At 34.8% G+C, this 22,729-nt stretch overlaps 2 pseudogenes; one reads left to right on the top strand and one right to left on the bottom strand.

Moving 5' to 3' along the window:
• Nucleotides 1-1,448: 1,448 nt before the first annotated feature.
• On the bottom strand, nt 1,449-2,083 carry LOC137228366 (pyruvate dehydrogenase (acetyl-transferring) kinase isozyme 1, mitochondrial pseudogene; annotated as a pseudogene).
• Nucleotides 2,084-2,107: 24 nt separating this feature from the next.
• The window catches only part of LOC137228365 (14-3-3 protein zeta/delta pseudogene), a 53,689-nt pseudogene continuing 33,067 nt past the window's right edge, over nt 2,108-22,729 (top strand).

Below are 22,729 nucleotides of genomic sequence, written 5' to 3'. Positions count from 1 at the left end.
TCTTTTTTTAGAAGATTTGTACATTTATGGCTCAAATCTTTCAATTAATTTGACTATTCTGTAGTCATTTTGTTTCATTTCTAATTTGCTGCTTTATTTCCTAATTATATAGGGCTTGATACTCTGTTTCTCCCAGAGTCTAGAAGTTTGAACTTTTAACAGTTAAAGACATACACCTACAGATCTCTCTGTCACTCTGGCAAATTTGGTATCACCATTCACTTTAAAACAATGGCCCCCTAAACTGGGAAAGGTTTTTTTGTTTATTTTTGTTTTTTTGAGATTTCTAGGCTCCAGCCTGAGGTATTCTGATTCAATATGTCTGGGCAAGACAGGAAAGCTCTGCTTCTCAAAATCCCCCCCAGGTAATTCTGAAAAGAGTTAGTTTGGCAACTACAATTTTGTCCTCAATTTGTAGTTGCTGCTTATGTTTTATAACAAATATAAAATTTTCCTCTGACATTGGTCACAAGCACATTCAGAGAAAATTTATAAATATCTGTAGAGAACTACCTGTAACAATTTTCTGCAAGAAATTTTGAAACATTATATCAATGGTAGAGCTAAGACACTTCAAGAAGATGGTGAAAAGTGAGTGGAGTTACCCTTAGGAGGAAATTGTTTTCTGTTTTGTTTATAATCATTCACTGGTCAACAGAAACTATCTCAGAAGAGTTGTCATCACTAAATAAAACATGGAAGATCTCTATATAACAAAAAGGTGGCTACATAGTTAATCAGCATTATTGAGAAAATGTTTCTCACAAGCTTAAACGAAAAGTATAAAATAAACTGCACAGTTTCCTGTAGAAATTCAAAGATTTTCATGCCTCTGGAGTTTACCACAAATAAGACAAAAAAGTTAACCAAAACTACTATTATAGAAAAATAAATTATATTAACTCCAAAAGTATAAGTGTAAAATAGGTACAACTTCATCTTTTGGGGGGGTTAAAGCATATATAGATTTTACATTCTATTCATTCTACGCAGAATAGTTAATTATGACAATGAGCTATAAAATGTTGAGTACCAAGAATCAACACCACTTCTTCCAAACTTAATGCAAAACCACATTTGTTTTTTCTGGGAGTCCTAGAGTCCGTAGCCACTGCAGAATGTCTTTATGTGCTTTGGTTATCTTCTTGGCAGACACCTATCATGAGCTTGATGGTTGGTGTTGACATGCTTGCAGGCAACTGTGTTATATGCTGGGAAGTCTTATATAGATGAATATAACTGTTCCATTACATTCTAGGAGACATAGCTTAAGTTCTCCTTGAAATATTGTGCAAGATATCATATGGGCAGTCTATAACGTAAATCAGCCAGGGTGCTACTCCAAATATCACCACAGGAGGCTGGAATGTAATTAAATACAATATCTAATTACTTAATGTGACATGAACTTGAAAAGAAGGGCAAACTACCTTTGTCAGTAAGGAGTTTCATGATTGCTCCCATGCCTTCTTGAAAAGTTCAAACCCCATGTGAGAGAGATGGGTGATATATAAACCACTTGTATTGGCTGTTCTGGTGATTTTATGTTTGGTTCAAGTTTGTTTCAGAAGAGGTAATATAATACAAACCACACAGATTCTAGCAGTTTCATAGCCATCTTTAATAATGTTATCTATTTTGCAATTTGCATTAAAGCTTCCATTTCAAAGATATGAAATTATTTTTCTGTTGCTACCATACAATTAAGAATAGTGAATTGAGTAACATCCAAAGTAAAATACAACTTATGCAGAAATATCCAAAAAGTACTGAACATTCTGGCTAGTGATGGGGATCTTCCCGAAGCTCTCCCTACATTTAATCACACTTGGAGCCATGCCTACTTCCTGTTATCTCTTCTAGATCCTTATCACCTTGACTGTAAAAAGATAAACGTTTGCATCTTCAGCATTTTCATCCTTGAAAAATCAGGCAATTCCTGAAGACTCGATTATAGTAGCTCTGTAACTGTTGAGCTGATGGTGTTCTGAGATTATCTAAAAGAAAACATTTCTGTAATTATCTTCTCCCGTCTATCAGGCAGCCCTTGCCTCAGAAATGGGAATGAAGTCTCACCTTCCATGGATCTGACGGTCAGAGAAGAAGCATGAGTACAAGTCCAATGGACTGGATAGTACACTGGGTACAGGGCCAGAAGGAAGAATACAAGTTGCTGGGGCCATCTCTTGAGCAGAGAGATTCAGAAGGCACAGCCTGGCGGCACCTCCAAGGTCCCTGCAGCTGCCATGTGAGCACTGAAACCTGCCCCTGCAGCCCAAGCCCCAGAGGTTTGGTTGCTGTCCATTTTCAACTAAGAATGTGTCCAGGAGATGAGCTTATGCTGAAGTATTTTGGCGTGAGCTATATGCCTCATTTTCAGAGTCAGGGAAGGTGTTTATTTTCCCCAAAACGTGAATTCTTAGCAGAGAGAATCCTAAAATGAAAACCAGTACTATTGCCAAAAGACAAGGGAATAGATGAGAGGTTAAAACAATTTATGCCAAAATGAGGAACTGATTTGCAATTGGGCTGAATATAGAGTAGGGGCTAATCATAAAACAGTTTTATTTTTCTCCTACCAGTGCCTGAAAACACACTCTGTAGTATCTAGCTTATCTACCTCTGGAGAGCATCTTGGTCAGACCTCCATCCACTCTGTTACTGTATCAGGGCAGTCCAAGTCAAAGGTTCAACTTCAGCCTGACCTACTGCTCTTCCCCTCTTGATCTGCTTAGGCCTGACAATGGCTTGTAGAATTACCTGTGGGAGAGGGAGGTATCATCTTGATTTTATTTTCCATTTAATTAAGTTTTCTACTCCTTCCCCCACTGCTCTTATGCTTCTGACCGTCTGGAATTGGGAGCATTGGAAAAAGGTCTTGGAGGAAGAAAGGCAAATGCTTTATGTGTCTAGTTTGTTTGTTTGTTTAATGTGGCTCTTGTTGCCCTTCATCATGGGCACTATCGAAAAGTTGACTTTCTTTTTCAAAGTCCATTTTTGTGTTTGGAACATCCTCCTTCCCTGCTCCCCTGCAGGGATCTTCACACTGTCCTCTTCCTTGACTCTTTGATGTATCCCCTGCACAGTCACATACACCCTCTTCCATCTCTTGTCCAGCAAACAAGAGATGGCAGAAAAACCTAGCATCTTTTTGCTAAAGCCCTTCACCTCATTGGCCAGCCCTCTTGGGTGAGTTGCTTTTAAGACTGCCAAGTCTCTGATAGTACTTAGTCCTTGCTAAGTTTTCTTGCCTTATCTGGCTGTAATAAGATGACTTCAGCCAATCTTCTACCTTCAAAATTATGCAGGCAGGAGATAGCCACCAACTTCTTGGTTGGCTTAAAACTCACATTTCTGGGATTTTGCATTTATTTAGAACTCTTTTGCATTTATCTCCAGTGGCAGCATAAGGACTAAGATTTGCAGCTCAACAAGCATCCAGTCCAGAAATAGGATGCCTTCCCTCCTTCTTGTAGGCAGTCCAAGTTTTGGGAGTGATTCTCTTGGGATCCCTTCACTCAGCTTTAGTTAATGGGAAGGGAAAGGAGCATTCGCCTCCCCTACCTGGAAGGAGGGGAAAATTCACAACCTCTTATTCCTGTAAGTATCTTCCAAAGCAGGTTTTCTCAGTGTCTCCAGTCTAATCTAAATATTGTTTGGAGATAAGTAGTGATAGTGCCTAAACTTGTTGTAGCAGTCTTTAGAATGCAGAGGTTCATGCTACACATTCTCAGCTAAAGAATTTTAGGCTAAATTCTGAGACAATAGCAGTTTAAATAAGAAAAGTAGAATAGGGGATAAATTTCCTGATTTATTCTGCCACCCACTTAGTATTACAATAGCCAAACTAGAGAGCTTAATATTCTTTTCCCTACCATGCCCATTTTTCTATTGGCAGATTTTAAAAAAAGGTGGACCGAGAGAAGGCTAAAAGGAATGAGGAGTACTAAATATATAACTGCTCCTATTATCCTACCTTCTGAGATTCAAGACTCTTGGTTCATGAAAGGTTAACCACATTCTGTGATAGCAGTATAGAACATGTGTGATTCCCTTTTATCTAAAAATAGAGTATTCTAAAGAATGTAGAACTATATTATTATTTTACTATTTAATCCTGTGCTCAGTGAGATTCTAAAAACCTGAGAACTTTCTCAACACAGGAAACATAAATCAAGGGCTTACATTTAATATCCCACAAAGCAGAAATAATCCCCCCCCACACACACACAAAAGAAAAAGCACTCTTATAGATGTAGAACATTAAGCAGATGCACGTAGTATTTCTCTTCAATGTGAGCCATTGAACGGGTGGGAACCATGATTTAATAAGCTTTGTTTTAAATCATCATTAGATAGAAGACACCAAAAGCAAATGTGCAATCTTATCAAATACAGCAACAGAACTTGAGCTTAGCCATTCAATACTAGAGGCACTGAAACTCATAGAATATAATTCCATTTTGATTATGTGCACAGATAAACCAATGTAAAATTATTTTCAATTTATACAGATAAAATAGATTTTCTTTTAGGTGGAACTCATCCCAATGATGAAATAACATTTAATAAAGAAGAGAAAGGGCTTCGCTGGTGGCGCAGTGGTTAAGAACCCGCCTGCCAATGCAGGGGACACGGGTTCGAGCCCTGGTTCAGAAAGATCCCACATGCTGTGGAGCAACTAAGCTCGTGCGCCACAACTACTGAAGCCTGGTGCCTAGAGCCTGTGCTCTACAGCAAGAGAAGTCACAACAATGAAAAGCCCGTGCACCGCAGCGAAGAGTAGCCCCCGCTTGTCACAACTAGAGAAAGCCCGCATGCAACAACAAAGACCCAACACAGCCAAAAGTAAATAAATTAAATAAATAATTTTTTAAAAAAAAAGGAAAGAAAGAAAGATTTAAATACTATTATGCCTGAATAGAGGAACTAAATGTAATCTAATAAATTATTTATTAAGAAGAAACTGGTAATTAAAATAAAATTCCAAACCCGATATGCTTTTTAAATATTAGCTGCTTTTAAAATAGTGTGTGTCCTGGGAATATTGCATTCAGATATTTTTAATATTCAATTATTTTTTAAGATCATTGACTATTATGACAAGAAAAATGATATGATTCACATTACAGTGTTTATGAAAATTAAAAATATAGTGATTACTGGAACACATCCTTTATTTTTATGGAGAAATTCATTATTCCCTAATGCATCTGGAATGCAAAAAAAAAAAAAAGCTTTTTCTTTTTAAATTAATTAAGTCAAGGGTTAGAATTTCTTTACTTTGCTCAGTTTGTAGAGATGGAATAAGGCTCTTAAATTAAATGTCCCCAGAAGTAGAAAAAGAGTTGAATTATCAGATAATCATAAAAACAAACTCCAAAAAGAGATTGTACAGTTAATAGTCTAATCATTTTGATGAAGAGTGCACTTAATTCTTAACCACATTTCTACAGTGATGACAACTAATGGAAAAGCAATTACCGTGTTAGAATTATTCCTTCACTTGCTGAATCTGACCCTTTATGTTTCCATAGGGAATCCAATGGGGTTTGTGATAAATTGAGGTGGGAAAGTACACTAACTTTCTTTGAAGCTAATTGTATTGCCTCATTTACCAGCATCTAGCACAATAATTATCTGACCAAGCATTCTTTGTTATGAGCAATATGTACAAAATGTGGGCAATCAATAATAACTAGAAAACTGAGCTGGCAAAAAGAAATCATTATACATGAGTTGGAGTTATACTCAATTGCATAATAAAGTATTTCTACAAGAAAACTTGTGTTAGTACAAAGTTCTGTACAAATATGAAGTTGTACTGTAGTGATAACATTTCAGAAAATCAGAAGAAAATGTATCATTATTTTTTAATGTTAAATAATAAAGCAACCCTCCCCATGTAATGATATGAGTTTTCAAACACATATGGAATCAATTCCTCCTTAACACTGTGTAGAACATTTCTTGAATAGTAACTGTTCCTAAAGAACAGTTCATAAGACAGAAAATCAGAAATCAAATTACCATATATATGGAATATAAAAGACTTGCTTGCTCTCTCCTTTTTCCGTATTTCTGGGGAATTTGAGTGGGGATGAGGGTACCTATGTATGAAGCTTGAAAATGAAGAGGGGGATTTTCCATAATCCAGGCTGACTCCATCTTAGAATAGTAGATGTGAACTTTTGTAATAAATTAAAAGAAGGAAGGATAAAGTTATATTTTGTTAGCATAAAAACATAAACAATCATCCCAACCAATGTCATCAGGCAGTATGAAACTCACATTATTTGGGGGATATTTGATCCTATGACTAAACTCATTTTTTATCCCCCTTATCCATTCATTGAGATTCTAAACTCTCCTGGGAAACATCCAAAACTAGGAAATAAAACAAGACAGATACGTAATAGAACAAAACGATTGACAGTCTCAAAAGCCTGGAGGGCAGGAGGCAGATTCCAGACCAAGATGCCTAGGGCAGCATGGGAAGAAAGAAGTGATTGGAAAGAGGGTGATTTGAAGTGCTGTGCCAGTGATGGTGACTGTAAATCTGTCATGCCCACTGAGGAACAACTGGGCTGAGAAATAGGATATTTCTCTCATCCTTCACGTTTTCTACCCAAAGCCGATTCTTTTTAAACTGCACAAAGCAATGTGAAACTGAAACAATGAATAGTGAATGAATACTTAACAAATAAATAGAATAGTGTATTTTTCTAGAATCCGTGTGTGACAGTATATTAAGAACTCTCACATTAAGGAATTACCTGTGATTGGAAACATAATTTATTCTTTTTCTCTTTCTATCCATATAAAAGCAGCTCAAGGTTGTTCTTACTGGAACTCTTAGCACCAGTGTGTGTGTGTGCGTGTGTGTGTGTGTGTGCGCGCGTGTGCGCGCGCGCACGTCAAGAGAAACAGGATGCCATAAACTATTGTCAAGTCACTTCACATGAATTATTCTCAGGCCTTTCTTTCTCTCCCAAACCCACTGACTTGAGGCTGTGAACAGCCTTTATTTACATCCCTAAAAACGTGAGGAAAGTCACCCTCTAGGAGTTGAACAAAAACCTAGTGAAGCATCTGGAGACTGAGATATTGAATTAACTTCTGATTTTCTAGTTCAAAACATTTTTTATGATTTCATTTGGCCAGCTCCAAATGGCACATCAAACACTATACCTTTATTTTTACTTTAGCTTAGAAACATTTTTTTTTTTTTGTCAATTACTAGTCCATGAACTCTTTGTGAAATTGTTGGGTTAATGTTCTGATTACTTCACATATAATTCAGTGACTTTTTATGGATGGAGAAGGGAAAAATAACCCCACTCAACAAAGGGTTCTTTTTTTTTTTTTTTTTTTTAGTGATTAGCTTTCACATGGCAGCATCCTTCTTGAGTTATACCAAAACTAACAAACAAAAAAAGGTTTTTGTTTGTTAGTTTTGGAGTCTCACTCTTCTGTTAAAAATTTTAAAACTGTCAACATTAATTCATAATGCATATGAATCTATTATTGGTGAGTACCTGAACAGTCTCAGAGTATAAGACACAGCTAGCTCTGTCTCTGAAGAATCAGTTACCCATGGTTAAGACAAGTACTTTGGGGTCAAGTGAACCTGGATTCAAGTGAAATTTTCACCATTAACATCAAGTACAATGTTGGGTAAACTCTAAGCCTCATTTTTTTTTTTCACTTGTAAAATGAGAATACAACATCAACATTGTCAAGATGTTGTAAAGGCAAAAAAAAAAAGTCTTTTAATTAATTTCTCTGGTAACTTTTGAAAGGTCACCTGCTCTTTTTCGTACAGACTCTTAGCTCAAAACATAGTAAATAGAAAATGCTCTCTGAAAGAGTGTGTGAAGGGAAAGAAATTTAGTGTATGAACTTGAGAAGTTGGTGATGGAATTTTTATATGTGTTTGTGTTACCAGTTCTCTGGATTGTCTTTCTTCATTAAAACAGTTTCATTTCCATTATGTCTTAAAGCATTTCCTTAGAATTTCTAATCTAAGCCAGGCACAATTTGCTAGCCTTATATTCATTTTTGCCTTTATTTTCCTCATTTTTTGTGGAAACTTGGGAGAAGAAGGGGGATATTTGGGTAATATTACTCTGCCATGTTGAGCTAGAAGTCTCAATTTATTTTCTAAATTAGGTGACATATATCTGTCCATTTCCTTGGATTTTGAGTACAGTTGTAATTTCAATTATTCCCTGCCCTTGAAAGCTATCAGAGCTTGCAAACAAGATGACAAGACTTCACAAAGAAGACCCTCTGTGGTAGGCTCCTATGTTTCATGAAATTTACCCATCTTGCCAGAAATAAATTGTGGGATTTTTTTTCAAAAATGGAATCCAATGCATATATAAGGATATACTTTAGCAGTTAAACCTCCAATTGATAAAATATGGATGTTTGATCATTAAAAGTTGAATGATGGACATGCATTCCAAGAGGAGATTTACCAGGTAAAAAACAAATCTTTAACGATAATAATAATAATATCAGTAGCCTTAATTATCCCTTCGTAATCAACTATATTCCAATAAAACTTTTTTTAAATTCCTTTTTTTTAGTTCTGGAATTCTATCCTTTCAGATTCTAATAAGTAATCAATACAATTGATCAGCAGTCCAAATTTCCATAAATGTATTTAATGCCTCATATGTCTAAGTCTTTGTGCTAGACAGTATGAAGAATATAAATAGGAAAGGATGTAGCTCTTGTGTGTATAGAGTTTACAGTCAAAGTCATAGAGCTGGGTATACCAAATGCAGTACTTCATAAAAGGAGGAATTAATAAATACTGAATGCATATTTACTCTCAAAGCCATTGTTCTCTCTCTATTTCACTGAAATGAATATAGGGGAAGAAATGAGCCAAGAATTCATGGAAAATGAGACAAATGCAATAGGTAGAGATGCAAGACACAGAAGTGTGTAGAGAAATAGGTTGTATAAGTGTATCTGGGCAGGAATCTGAAGACCATTATAGAATGAGAGGGACACCTGCTGACTGTAGGCCAATCAGGCTTGTCTTTGAACTGTTTCTAACTTCTAACTTCCTTCCCTGTGAAAGGGAATATACACTCTTTAAAAGATCAATGTTACACCTTAAATATACATATATGTAGCATTTGAGCTCTAGGAATAATACCTTAGTGTGCCATTTTATGCTGTAAGAGCCATAAATGTTTTGAACTTGACTCAGAGGTGAAAAGGCTCTCCAGAGAAGCTTTTAAATGTTCAGAGTTGAAGACATATTTTTCCTCTCTCTAAAAGTGAACAAAAATCCCTAGGGAGAGAAACCAAAATAAACAAATCAGTAGGAGGGTGGGAAAAATAGTGGACCAGCTGGTAAGATGGTGTTAGGAACCTGGCAGTTTGATAAATTCAATTTTCTGAGCAGACACAAGAGAGAGTAAGAACGAAAGGAGCAGGCCAGGGAGAGCAAGCTTCAAGAGCTATCATAAAAAAAACATATAAGCAGAGGAGTGTTTATTATAAAACTAATGGAGCTTAATTTTAAAGGTTCTTTTTTTCTGTTGTCACCTTCCAGGGGCCTGGGAGGATCTCTAACGATGTGTTCATGTGATAATATATCTTGAAAAATTTAGAAAGCAAAATAAGTTATTTTAACCAAAGTTAGTTAAGATCACTGTCTCTTTCCTCTCCAATTTATGCTCTGTGACAGGTCCCTTCCTATCAATTCAGGCAGCTTCAGTATGGCCTCAATTGTTACTGGGATCTAGCTAGAGGTAGGCTGAGTTGCAGATTTTTATTTTAGGAGGATAGTATCTGATTCTCAGTTACTTCTTTGTAATCAGTTAACTTATTTCTAGCCCTCTTGCTATAGCAATTACATCCAGCATCTTCAACCACCTATTGAACCAACTGAGTTTTGTTTCCAATTTTTTTTTATAATTTTTATTGGAGTATAGTTGATTTACAATGTTGTGTTAGCTTCAGGTGTACAGTAAAGTGAATCAGTTATACATATACATATATCCACTCTTTTTTAGATTCTTTTCCCATATAGGTCATTACAGAGTATTGAGTAGAGTTCCCTGTGTTATACAATATGTCCTTATTAGTTATCTATTTTATATATAGTAGTGTGTGTATCTGAATCCCATTCTCCCAATTTATCCCTCCCTCCCCACAATTCCCCCCTGGTAATCATAAGTTTGTTTTCTACATCTGTGACTCTATTTCTGTTTTGTAAATAAGTTCATTTGTACCATTATTTTTAGATTCCACATATAAGCGATATCATATGGTATTTGTCTTTCTCTGTCTGACTTACTTCACTCAATATGACAATCTCTAGGTCTATCTATGTTGCTGCAAATGGCATTATTTCATTCTTTTTTATGCCCAAGTAATATGGTATTTAAAATTTTATTTTATTTTGCTTGAAATGGGTCCCCAGAATTGTATAAGCTTCATGACCCACAAAACCCTGGATGAAACATAATTTTTGTAATGGAGATGTTGATCACTGACTTGGAGGCAGAAAAGAGATCCCAAGAAATACATGTGGTAAATAAACTGATATAACATGAGAGTATTAATAACTCTGGGTTGGGAATGAGGAGACCTAATCTCCTACCTCAGAACTGTTGAATAGTCATAATAATTTCATATAACAGGAATAATAATTTAATCTCTTCTGTAGTATCTGTAAAAAGGAAACGGTTAATCCAACTCATGATTCCCAAACACCCGTCCTTGAATTGGTAATAAAGTTTGAATTCATAATAACGTTTTTAAGGACAACTCATTCATTCACACCTGACTAGAATGGTCATTGAATATCTACAATATGTCAGAGACTGCTAGGTACCAGGAACACATGGACTCTGCCTTCCTGTAGCCGAGAGCCTAGTTTTTTTGTTTTGTTTTGTTCTTTGTTGGTGGGGCTGGAGTGTGGAATCATTAAACAAATAATCATGGAAATCCATACAAAATTACATATTGTGTTTAAGTACTGTGACAATAACATAGATGCAGGAGTGTAAAATAATTAACTTCTGAAAGAGATTATTTAAAGCTTCTCTAAGAAAGTGTCATTTAAACTGAGATATGGATAAGCAGGAGGTAAGTAATGACAATGAGATTAACAGAGGAGACGGAGAGTTTATCAGGCAACTGGCAAAGCACAAACAACATCTTGAAGCGGGACAGAAACACAGCTCAAGAAAGCAGTGGTCTCCACATTTTATTTTGACCATGTATAATCGAATTAAAAAATTTGACTACACTACGATATATGTTTGTTATTTATTTATTCATAAATAGTATACACATACTATAGTTTTTATATTTTGTGTATAATACAAAAATAACAAAAATATAAATGTTTAAATATCAACATGAATGGTAGAGAAACCTTTCCACCTTAGCACTACTAATTTGTAATTTAATTAAGCGCTGTTAATCAAGTGATATGACTAGATTATGCACCTTTACTTTTGAAAATCTTGGCTTAATGCTTTGTAATATAGTAATTAAAAGTCTCTGTTCTATGGCCAGTTTATTTTGATGACTAATTTTAATGGCTTTAAATTATAGCTTTAAAACGTAATAATCCACAAAAGAGCAAATCTAAATAAGAAAATTGCATGGTTAGCTAAATTTACCAAATTATGACTTTGGTTTTTCAACACATCAACCAAGTAAGCAAAAGTTTTTATTAAAAATTGCCCAGCAAATTACAATTTTTTGGCATCAGTTCTGGGTAAACTAATCAGAGTGTTTTTCAGTTTTTAACAAAGGAATCTGAAATCCACAGAATTCTTTATTAAAAAATTCTAAGAGATATGAAACCTTGTTTCCATGGACATGAAGTGTGCAGAGATGAGAACATTTATAGATGATGCAATCACACAACTTTCAGCCTGTATATCGTAATGATGGAAAGAAACACTTCCACATATTTGTCTTCCAAAAAGCTCTATCCATAAAAAGAGTTTCTTTAAAAGAAAGTATCATTAGCTCTTTCACTTGTTAAAGTTATCACGGTTACCTCAAATAGATTAGGCAATTTTAGTTCCAAAAAAATAACTAGTAGGTTTGAAATTGAAAAGAGCCATAGGACAGAAAAGATAAGCTCATTTTCTGAAAAGGAAAACTTCAGAATTTGTCTTTAAGTACAACAATTCTTCTAAGAATTTTACCATTGTTAACCAGCAAAACTTTGGACATTAGAGATTTTTATAGTTGTGGCTCATCTTATTTCCAAAGGATTATAAACACTCTATCCTATAAAGCATTGTTTTTAAAAGCCACTTCAGTTTAACCTTAGTAAAAGAGTAAAACTATTTTTAAAAGAAAGCCTGTGTTACATGAACTGCAGTGCTTTAAAATACTCTGAAAGGTGACAGAATAGCAAGGGTGAACCCATTTAACAATCCAAGTTTTCAAGCACCCACTCTTTCCCAGAGAGCTCCTCCATTCTCTGTGATGGTTCACCTTCTGACAAAAGTAACAAGCAAGTAATTCTTATTGAAAATAGCAGTGAAGTCCACTTTTATAATTTTGTACATAAATATTAAAATAAATCATAATACTTTCTCTATTACCTCAATGTAATATTATCTTGGGACCCCCTTTGTCTTTCTTTACCTCACTTTGTAAACTCCTACTTTAGAGGAACCAAAACAAAGTCAAGGAGGCTGGAGGGCAAAAAGCAAGGTGAGTGAGAGACAATGCAGGGGCCAGATCCTGCAGGACCTTGGAGAGCATGTTCAAGGTCACCTCATGAACAATAGAAACCGCAATCAACTATATGGTGGAATTTTTTGGAAGTGGAAATGTATTTACCAGATCATTCTCTATTCTCTGGTTGTATCATCATTAGTATTAGAGTTTGGTGTTAACTTTTTCAAATAGGTTATAATCATGGTATTTTCTTTTAAATTTTATTTTATTGTGATAAAAACACAACATTAGACCTACTCTCTCCATAAATTTTTAAGTGTCATTATTGTTGACTATAGGTATAAAGTTATAAGGCAGAGCTCTATAGCTTATTCATCTTACTGACTGAAATTTTATGCCGCATTGATTAGTAACTCCCTAATTTTCCCTTCCCACAGCCCCTGGCAACCACCATGCCACTCTTCGATTCTATGAATTTGACTATTTTAGATACCTCATGTAAGTGGGATCATGCCATATTTGCTTTTTGGTAACTGGCTTATTTCACTTAGCATAATGTCCATACACCACATTTTCTTTATTCATTCAACTCTTTTTAATGTGTTTGATTCCATGAAAAGCTGTCCAGTCTTGTTTTCTTCCACCTCAATGATTGTTGCTATTGTTTTAAAATTTTAATGGTCTGTGTAATCCAAATGTCTGAGAACCACTGGCCTATATAAGATCTATGATCCCTTTACATAAAATCTATGGTCCCTTTAGTCTCTAGAATTCTGGGATTATATACTTGAAGAAAAAGATGGAAGTCCATTATGAAAACAAGCCAGGGCATTTTTGTTATTGTTTAAGAATAGAAATAAACTGTCTTTGTATAAAATGGTTACCTATAATTAAAGATGCCACAGAGATGTGTCCCAAGGGTTTGGACAACCCATAGATTATATAGCTCTTTCCAGTCAGTTTCCTACCAGCTATTATACTGGATATATTATTAAGCATCCTTCAGCAAGTGTGCTGATAATTACTGGAAGATTTTAGAAAACCATAAAGTAACTATATACAGGCACTCTTCAGAGAGATTGCAGTTTAAGTTCCAGACCACCACATAAAAGCAAGTATCGCAATAAAGTGAGTCACCAAATTACTTTTTTGTTTCCCAATGCATTTAAAAGTTATGTTTTACACTATATTGTAATCTATGAGTGTGCAATAGAATCATATCTAAAAAATGATGTGCATACCTTAATTTAGACATATGTTATTACAAACAATGCTAACCATTATCTGAGCTTTCAGCAGGTCATATTCTTTTTGCTGGTAGAGGGTCTTGGCTCATTGTAGATGGCTACTGACTGATCAGGGTGGTGGCTACTGAAGGTTGAGGTGGCCGTGGTAATTTCTTAAAATAAGACAACAAAAACTTTGCCACATGGATTTGACTCTTCCATTCACGAACGATTTCGCTCTAGCATTCAATGCTGTTTGATAACATTTTATCCACAGCAGAAGTTCTTTCAAAATTGGAATCAGTCTTCTCAAGCCCTGCCACTGCTTTATCAACTAAGTTTGTATAATATCCTAAATCCTTTGTTGTCATTTCAATAATCTACACAGCATCTTTATGAGTAGTCTCCATCTCAAGAAACCATTTTCTTTGCTCATGCATAAAAAGCAACTCCTTAAAGCATTATCATGAGATTGCAGCAATTCAGTCACACTGAATTAGACTCCACTTCTAATTCTAGGTCTCTTGCTATGTCTACCACATCTGCAGTTACTTCCTTCACTGAAGTCTTAAACCCTTCAAAGTCACCCATGAGGGTTGGAATATACTTCTTCTAAACTCTCGTTAATGTTGTTATTTTGAGCTCTCCCTATGAATCACAAATGTTCTTAATGGCATCTAGAATGGTAAATCCTTTACTTTTCAATGACTCTGCCCCGATCCATCAGAGGAATCACTATCTGTGGCAGCTGCAGCCTTATGAAGTGTATTTCTTCAATAAAAAGTCATGAAGTCAAAATGACTCTGATCCATGGGCTGCAGAATGGCTGTTGTGTTAGCAGGCATGAAAACAACATTAATCTCATTGATCTCATTGTAATTTCCATCAGAGGTCTTGGGTGACTGGGTACATTGTCAATGGGCAGTAATATTTTGAAAGGAATCTTTTTTTCTGAGCGGTAGGTCTCTCAAGAGTAGGCTTAAAATATTCATTAAACCATGCTGTCAACATGTATGCTGTCATCCAGGCTTTGTTGTTCTTTATAGAGGACAGTCAGAATTCAGATTCAACATCATTCTTAAAGGCCCTAGGATTTTCAGGATGGTAAGTGAACACTGGCTTCAATTTAAAGTCGCCAGCTGCATTAGCCCCTAACAATAGAGTCAGTCTGTCCTTTGAAGCTTTGAAGCCAGGCATTGACTTTGCTAGCTATCAAAGTCCTAGATAGAATCTTATTCCAATACAAGGCTGTTTTGTCTACAAGATGTTGTTTAGTGCAGCCACCTTCAGTAACACTCTTAGCTGGATCTTCTGTATAATTTGCTGTAGCTTCTACATCAGCACTTGCTGCTTCACCTTGCACTTTCATGTTCTGGAGATGGCTTCTTCCCTTAAACCTCATGAACCAAACTCTGCTGGCTTCAAACTCTTCTTCTGCAGCTTCCTCACCTCTCTTACCCTTGAATTGAAGAGTCAAGGCCTTGCTCTGGATTAGGCTTGGCTTAAGGGAATGTGGCTTGTTTAATCTTCTAGCCACACCACTAAAACTTTCTCCATATCACTAATAAGCTGATCTCACTTTCTTATCATTCCTGTGTTCACTGGAGTAGCACTTTTAATTTCCTTCAAGAACTTTTCCTTTGCATTCACAACTTGGCTTACTGTTTGGAGCAAGAAGCTTAGCTTTCAGCCTGTCTCAGCTTTTGACATGCCTTCCTCAATAAGCTTAGTCATTTCTACCTTTTGATTTAAAGTGAGAGACATGCAACCCTTCCTTTCACTTGAACACTTAGAGGCCATTGTAGGGTTATTAATTGACCCAATTTCAATACTGTTGTGCTTCAGGGAATGGGAGACCCCAGGAGAGGGAGAGAGTTGGGGCAATGGCTGGTTGGTGAAGCATTCAGAATACACATATTTGTTGATATAGTTCATGCTTGTGGCACCCCACCCCGAACAATTACAATAGTAACATCAAAGATCACTGATCACAGATCACTATAACAAATACAAAAATTTAGAAATATTGCAAGAATTACCAAAATGTGACATGAAGACATGAAGTGAGCAAACTGTTGGAAAAATGGTGCCAATAGATTTGCTAGACACAGAGTTGCCACAAACCTTCAATTAGTATAAAACACAATATCTGCAAAGTACAATAAAGTGAAGCACAATAAAACAAGGTATGCCTGTAACATACTCTAGAAAAAAAATTGAAACATCAAATACATTTTTCAGGTTTCCAAAAATGTATTATTTTAGAAGTGAGAAATCCTTAGAATTGAATGAAAGCTAGACTTTTTTTTGCACATTTATTGTCATATAGACACATCCTAAATGGTAATGATTTTGTAAAATATAAATCTGTAAATGGCAATCATTCTGTAAAATATAGATCTTATTCTCTGGTTTTATCCATGAAAATAAAATCGCAAACTTGCATGAAACTTGTTTTTATCATAGCTGATACTTATCAAATTGCCAAGAAAAGCAAAAAAATTAAAATAAACATAAATAAAAAACTAAAATGTTAGACTGGTTTTTGTTTCAATAAATCCACAAATATGGTACTTCTCAGTTTTCTTCCATCTCTCAGGCAGGAAAGATTTCATTTACACAAAGCTAGAATGAGGTCTCATGCTATTCAGACCTCATTATTTTTACCAAGTTATCTGTGACATCTGTGATATGTACTTATCTAAATGATATCAGAGATAATTAAAAGCAAGCTTCACTTGTCAGAAAAGATATTCAAGGTAAAGTGTTTCATGACGTCATTTTCATTTTACAGAAACAAATATAGGAACCAATATGAACTGTCTTTTTTTTTTTTATGAGTGACTATGTTTATATTAAACTGTGATTTTCACAAAGCTTTTCACAGTTCCCATCACAGATTTTCCACAAACTGTGTCATGACTAAAGTATAAACCCTTAAAATTTTAGAAGGGGCACAAATCTGTGGTGCAAAAATTTTTTAAAAAGATAAAGGTGTGTATTATTACCAGGTACACTAATAAAGACATGATAGGCCATATCTGGACAAATAGCTAAAAACCCAGAGTAAGTTGTGAGCCCTACTAATGCCTTCCATTCCAACTTTCATTTTTTAAAAAGCCATAAAAGAGAAAAACACTTTTTGTCTCCTATCCAATTATGGACTCAGAAAACAGTATTTGTTAACTTTAGTAATAAAATACTTTAAACAGGTTAAATAAAAATTCCTTTAAAATATTTAGTATTTTAGAAGTAGTAATATGTGTTTGATTGGCATACATTTGAAAATCTTAAATTCTGTTACAAAAAAGTCCTTGAATGCTATACTTTTTCCAATGAGTTTGTAAACACAATAGAATATAAGCATTAGTTTTTAGGGGAAATGAATACATTTTTTTCTTAACATCACTAATGCAACTAACTAAATTCAAATTACCCAGTTCATGGATTATCCTCAGTGTTAAATGTTCCATTTCACAGGGAGATGAATTATTAATCTACCCAGTGGTAAACTCCATAGTTCTCTTTAACCTAAATTTCCCTTTTTAATTGAATGTTTCAAGACATTATAAATATATGGCTAAATATGTGGATATGAACAAGTATATCTATGAAAAATTATCTAATAAGCAAATCTCAAATTCTGTAGCATTTCATATTTTACATTTTTAAAAATTCAGATCCACAATGGCAAAGTCTTACAATTATATGAAGCTGGGACTGGTACTAGTTATGGAAATTAAAGAACAGAAATAATTTTTACCAAGGAGAACAGACATTTAACTGCTGAGTTTTTAAATAGTTTTTATAGTCTTAATATAAAATTGATCTTGTCCTGGGATCATCATATTTTTCCCAAATGTTTAGGGATATTCTCCATCTAGTTCCAAACAATACTAAAGTTTTCCTTCCATTTGGTTATATTGATTTTCATTGCTTCTGAAGACAGTATTTTGAAGTACAATTGAGTGAGCAATGCTGCTTGAGGACTAGAAAATTGCTTAGTAGTAAATTAAGTCTTATTCAAAGCCAAGGAATTTTAGCAATAAATAGGTTAAATTTCCATTCTTGATTATGCAGGCATTTGAAACAACCAATATTGATGCCTGTAAATTAATGTATTACCAGTAATTGTTAATGAAGTTGGACATGCAGGCTATATAATTTATAATAATATAATCTTGGAATTCAATCCCAGTAGAGAAATACTGAGGGCACTTACCAACAGATGTATGATGCCTCTCTTGTTCTGGGAATCGAAGAGCCTGTTAAATGCGGTCCATGTTTTAAAGAATAAATCTCACCACTTAAATGTAACTCTCTCCTTAAAATCAAGAACAATATTTTAATTGCTAAATCTAGTGACTTCTTATCGATTTTCCTCTTTTTTGGTCTCTCTAAAGGCTCTGGCCCTGTTGATCATTTCCTCCTTCTGGAAATTCTCCTGTCTTCCAGGATGTTACTGTCTTCTATTCCTTTTGCTTCTTTGATCATTCTTTCTCACTTTCCTTCATTATCACCTTTTCATCTATATCCCTATTGAATTATATTTTCCCTATTTTTCTTCCTTAGGCCTTAGTTTATGTGAGCTCTATACATTCCACTTGGTGTGTACATAAATGTGGAACTTTTAAGTTATAGGTACACATTTTATAGAATATACTACCTGAATATATTATAGGTAATTCTAATTCAATAGACCCAAATCTTGCCACATTATGTGTTCTCAACAGCTCTTCTTCCTGAGAATTGATTAAAGACATTGCATCTAACAGGGTTTTATTACCTCTTTTTCTAGTTAATTGAAAAAAAATATCTATGCTGTTTATCTCTAATCTTCCCAGACAATCTTATTTCCTGCAAACAAAGTGATTTTTCTGGAATACAAATCTGACATTGTCACACATCTATTTAAAATATTTCAACTGTTCATCAAAATATAAAGGTGATTTCTGAAATCTTTAGCATGGAATTCAAGACTTTTCATAATGTAGGTCTACTTCTCTCCATTTCATTCATTCATTCATTTTTGCCATGTCTGTCATTCTGATAGGCACTAAAAATATGAGGTCATAAATAATATACTCAGTCCTTTCCCTCCTAGATCTTTTAGTGTCCCCCACTTCCAGTCTCCACTGTACCCACAGACTGTTCTACCTTTTAAAATGTCTTGATTTTTCATACATCATGCCTTTGTTCCTGAAATGTTTTCTTACTTGAGTGTCCTTTTATTCTTTGCCCATCTCACAGTATCTTACCTATCTTTAAAACTAACTGAAATTGCAGCATCTTGTTTCAAGCTATAATTTCTCTTATGTATAAGTTCCAATAGAATGTTCTCTAAACTATTGATTAACTGTAATTATTTAATATCATAGAGAAGCTAATATATACTATTACTTTAATGTATAGTACTATGTATCATAGGAATTAATAGAAGGTCTTTGAAGTTAGTAAACTTCAGTCTCACATCCCGACTCTGTCCTTTATGATACGTGTGATCCATTGTAGGAAAATTACTTAGGCTGTCTGTGCTTCTCTTTCTTGGTATATGAAAATGGCTCACTAGATCTAGTTATATATCTTGATCTAGATGCCTAATCTATGCCTCCATCTCTACAAATCCATTTACTTCTCTAATATGTCATTGGTCAATTCATTCTAATTAAGAAAGTAATTCTGATATGTAGATAATGTATACACTGTTGATTCAATGTATTTTATAAAATGCATACCAATACCCATATATGATTATACCCAGGGCCCTGTCTTCAACATTGTCCACTTTTCTTTATTAAGGTACAGACATTCATAAGAATGGTTTGGTTAAATAACTGGCAGTCTTTATAATTAAATAGAACATGTGCTTATAAAACATTTTAATCAATGACTACCTGACATTAGGCAAGTTATTTAGCTGTTCAGAATTTTAGTATCCTAACTTCGAGAATGAGAAAGTAGTGTCATAGTGCTTTCCAGTTCTGAACACTCATTTCTGATTTTCCATAATCTATAGAACTCTGGTTACAAAAGCAGTACTGTATACTAGCAACTTTAATAGTGCTTCATTGATTTTAAAATTTGTATATGCTTTATCTATTTTACTCTAATGGTTTTGTGAGATGAGCAAGTCGTTACTATATCTTTTAAGGTGAGAAAACCAGTGATAATGCTTAAATGACACTGGCATGACACATAGTTAAAATTAGTTATTCTGTTTTCCAGTCTAATGTTCCCTTTGCTACACTAGTAGTTTCCAGCCAGTGGGCTCAGGACTCCCTGTAGGTCTCAGAGCCCTGAGTTTTAGATTTCATAAGCCTTAGTAGAAGCATTCACTCAAATTGCAGTCATGTTATACAAGGGCCTAGGAATGTTTGTTTTAACACTTTGTTCTTTTCAATCATAAAAAATCTATCTATCCATCTATTTATCTACCATGGATATTTGCTTTATAATTTTATGACAAGTGTTATAATGCAATTTGATACAAAATCAACAGACCGAGCATCCAAGCAGTTGAATAACCATCCCTCTGTTCTTCCTTCTACTTAGATATTCTGCCTCTTATCTATATCAAATTCCCCATGTGTAGAACAGAAAATAACAGCTACTCAATCAATTCTCCATGTTGAAATATACATATAAAAAAGGAAAATAGAACAATCCCAAAGTCCTATTTGGCCATTAATTTCAATCCTGTAATTTTTTTTTCAAACCTTATCTTATGCTGCTTAAAGCAGTAAGGATGGTATTTCATTATGTAAATTAAGGTTCTTACAGATTCTGAAAGTGCCAAAACCAGGCAAAGAACTGAAATGAGAGAAGCCGTGGCAGGAAATTGAGCAGCCATGGGTTGTTAGTTAAACTGCAGAATGAGGCCATGCCAGGAGCATGCCTTCATGATGTTCTCATGTTCTCATGAATAAGGATTTTCTGAGCTGTTACACTATATTATAATTTCCTTCAGTAAGAATCTGCTTTTAATTTATCTTTATGTCCATTATATTCCATTACAGGACCTAGAGTAGGTACCTAATAAATGTTTTGGAGAAGCAGGGAGAATAGGGAATTACAGCTCTGCTGTTTACATGTGCGAATTTGGGCAAAATACTTAATTGTATCCATTGTAACATGATACTAATAATAGTTAATTCACAGGATTATTTTAATTATTAAATGTGCTTGGCATTTATTTAAAGCTGAGTAAATGTTAATTTCCCTTTCATTAACCTTGAATGAATTAAGGAATAATTGCTATTTTAGGCAGGATGAAACTACAGGAATAGAGTGAGGTCATGCTTTTAAAGACCTCAGATTACATACTTAAGAATTTCAACTTTTTTTTCTAAGAAATGAGAAAGTATTGTAATTGAACAGTGCCATACTTAAACTTATGATTTAGAAATAGTCCTTGGGCCTCAGTTAAAATTCATCTTGGAGAGTATCTACCCTCATAAAAATTCAGATAAGAGATTATGTGAGTTCTGGTTGGTGCAAGAGCACTGGAGATGGAACACGTGGAGTGGATGGATAAGAAGCAAATTTTGGGTGCTATCTTGATAAGACTTGACAATGGATTAAATGTAGAGACTGCTAGAAAAGAAGGATGTGAAGATGGCTCCAATATTTCTAGTTTGAAAAGCTAGATGAATAAATGTTATTTATATTCACAAAGATAAGAATGATTTATATGACTACATAATTAATGAAGGTTCATTGGAGAACAAATGATAATAATTAAGTATAAAAATATAACTATCATTCATTAGCACCTAAACTGCTACAAACTTTATCTCATTTAACCTTCATACTGCTCCTCTGAGATAGATGTTATTTCCATTTTACATGTGAGGAAAATGAGGCTCTGAGATACTGAGTGAGTAGTTCAAATTCACTGAGCTGAGCCAGAATTTGAGTACATGTCTTATTCTAAAGACTATGTCATTAAATTATATGCTACATTATGTGTCACTAAAGATTTGGGTAATTATCCTAATGAGGGAAAGCAAAGCATTTGGCATTATTTAGCCTAGGGAAGTAAAGACATGTTAATAGCACAAAGCATGTTTATAGAATACCAAAAAATGTCAATATTTTGGAGTTAGGTTGAGGTCAAAGCAATACAAGTAAGTTATTAAAAGAACTCACTAGGTCAGAGGACTATAAGAAACTAGAATTAGAATTAAAATTAGAGAGGATGCAAAACATATCTTTGGGGAATGATGTATAAAAATGTAAAAAGTGTCCTAGCGGACTCACATTCTACGAATACTGCTCTGTAGGAAAATATAGGAGGAAATATACGGCTATTTTTTTCTTAGAAATTGTTTAATGCTATGTACATTTTGCTTAAAAATATGCAAACCTTGTTGTCCTATTAGACAGCAAAGAAGCAGCGCTTAGTAAAGAAAAAATTGAAGCAGCAAAATAAGTCAAAAGTGCTATGACTGGGGGGGATGTTCAAGATAGTGGAGGAGTAAGACATGGAAGTCACCATCCTCCCCACAGATACATCAGAAATACATCTACATGTGGAACAACCCCTGCAGAACACCTACTGAATGCTGGCAGAAGACCTCAGACCTCCCAAAAGGCAAAAAACTCCCCACGTACCTGGGTAGGGCAAAAGAAAAAAGAAAAAACAGAGACAAAAGGATAGGGACGGGACTTGCACCAGTGGGAGAGAGTGGTGAAGGAGGAAAATTTTCCACACACTAGGAAGTGCCTTCACTGGTGGAGATGGGGGCGTGGTGGAGGGGGAAACTTTGGAGCCATGGAGGAGAGCACAGCAACAGGGGTGTGGAGGGCAAAGCGGAGAGATT

The sequence above is a fragment of the Pseudorca crassidens genome, chromosome 7 (assembly GCF_039906515.1).
Source record: "Pseudorca crassidens isolate mPseCra1 chromosome 7, mPseCra1.hap1, whole genome shotgun sequence".
Taxonomy (NCBI): domain Eukaryota; kingdom Metazoa; phylum Chordata; class Mammalia; order Artiodactyla; family Delphinidae; genus Pseudorca; species Pseudorca crassidens.
Note: the sequence above shows the minus strand (reverse complement) of the source record. Positions and strands in the feature narration are given on the sequence as shown.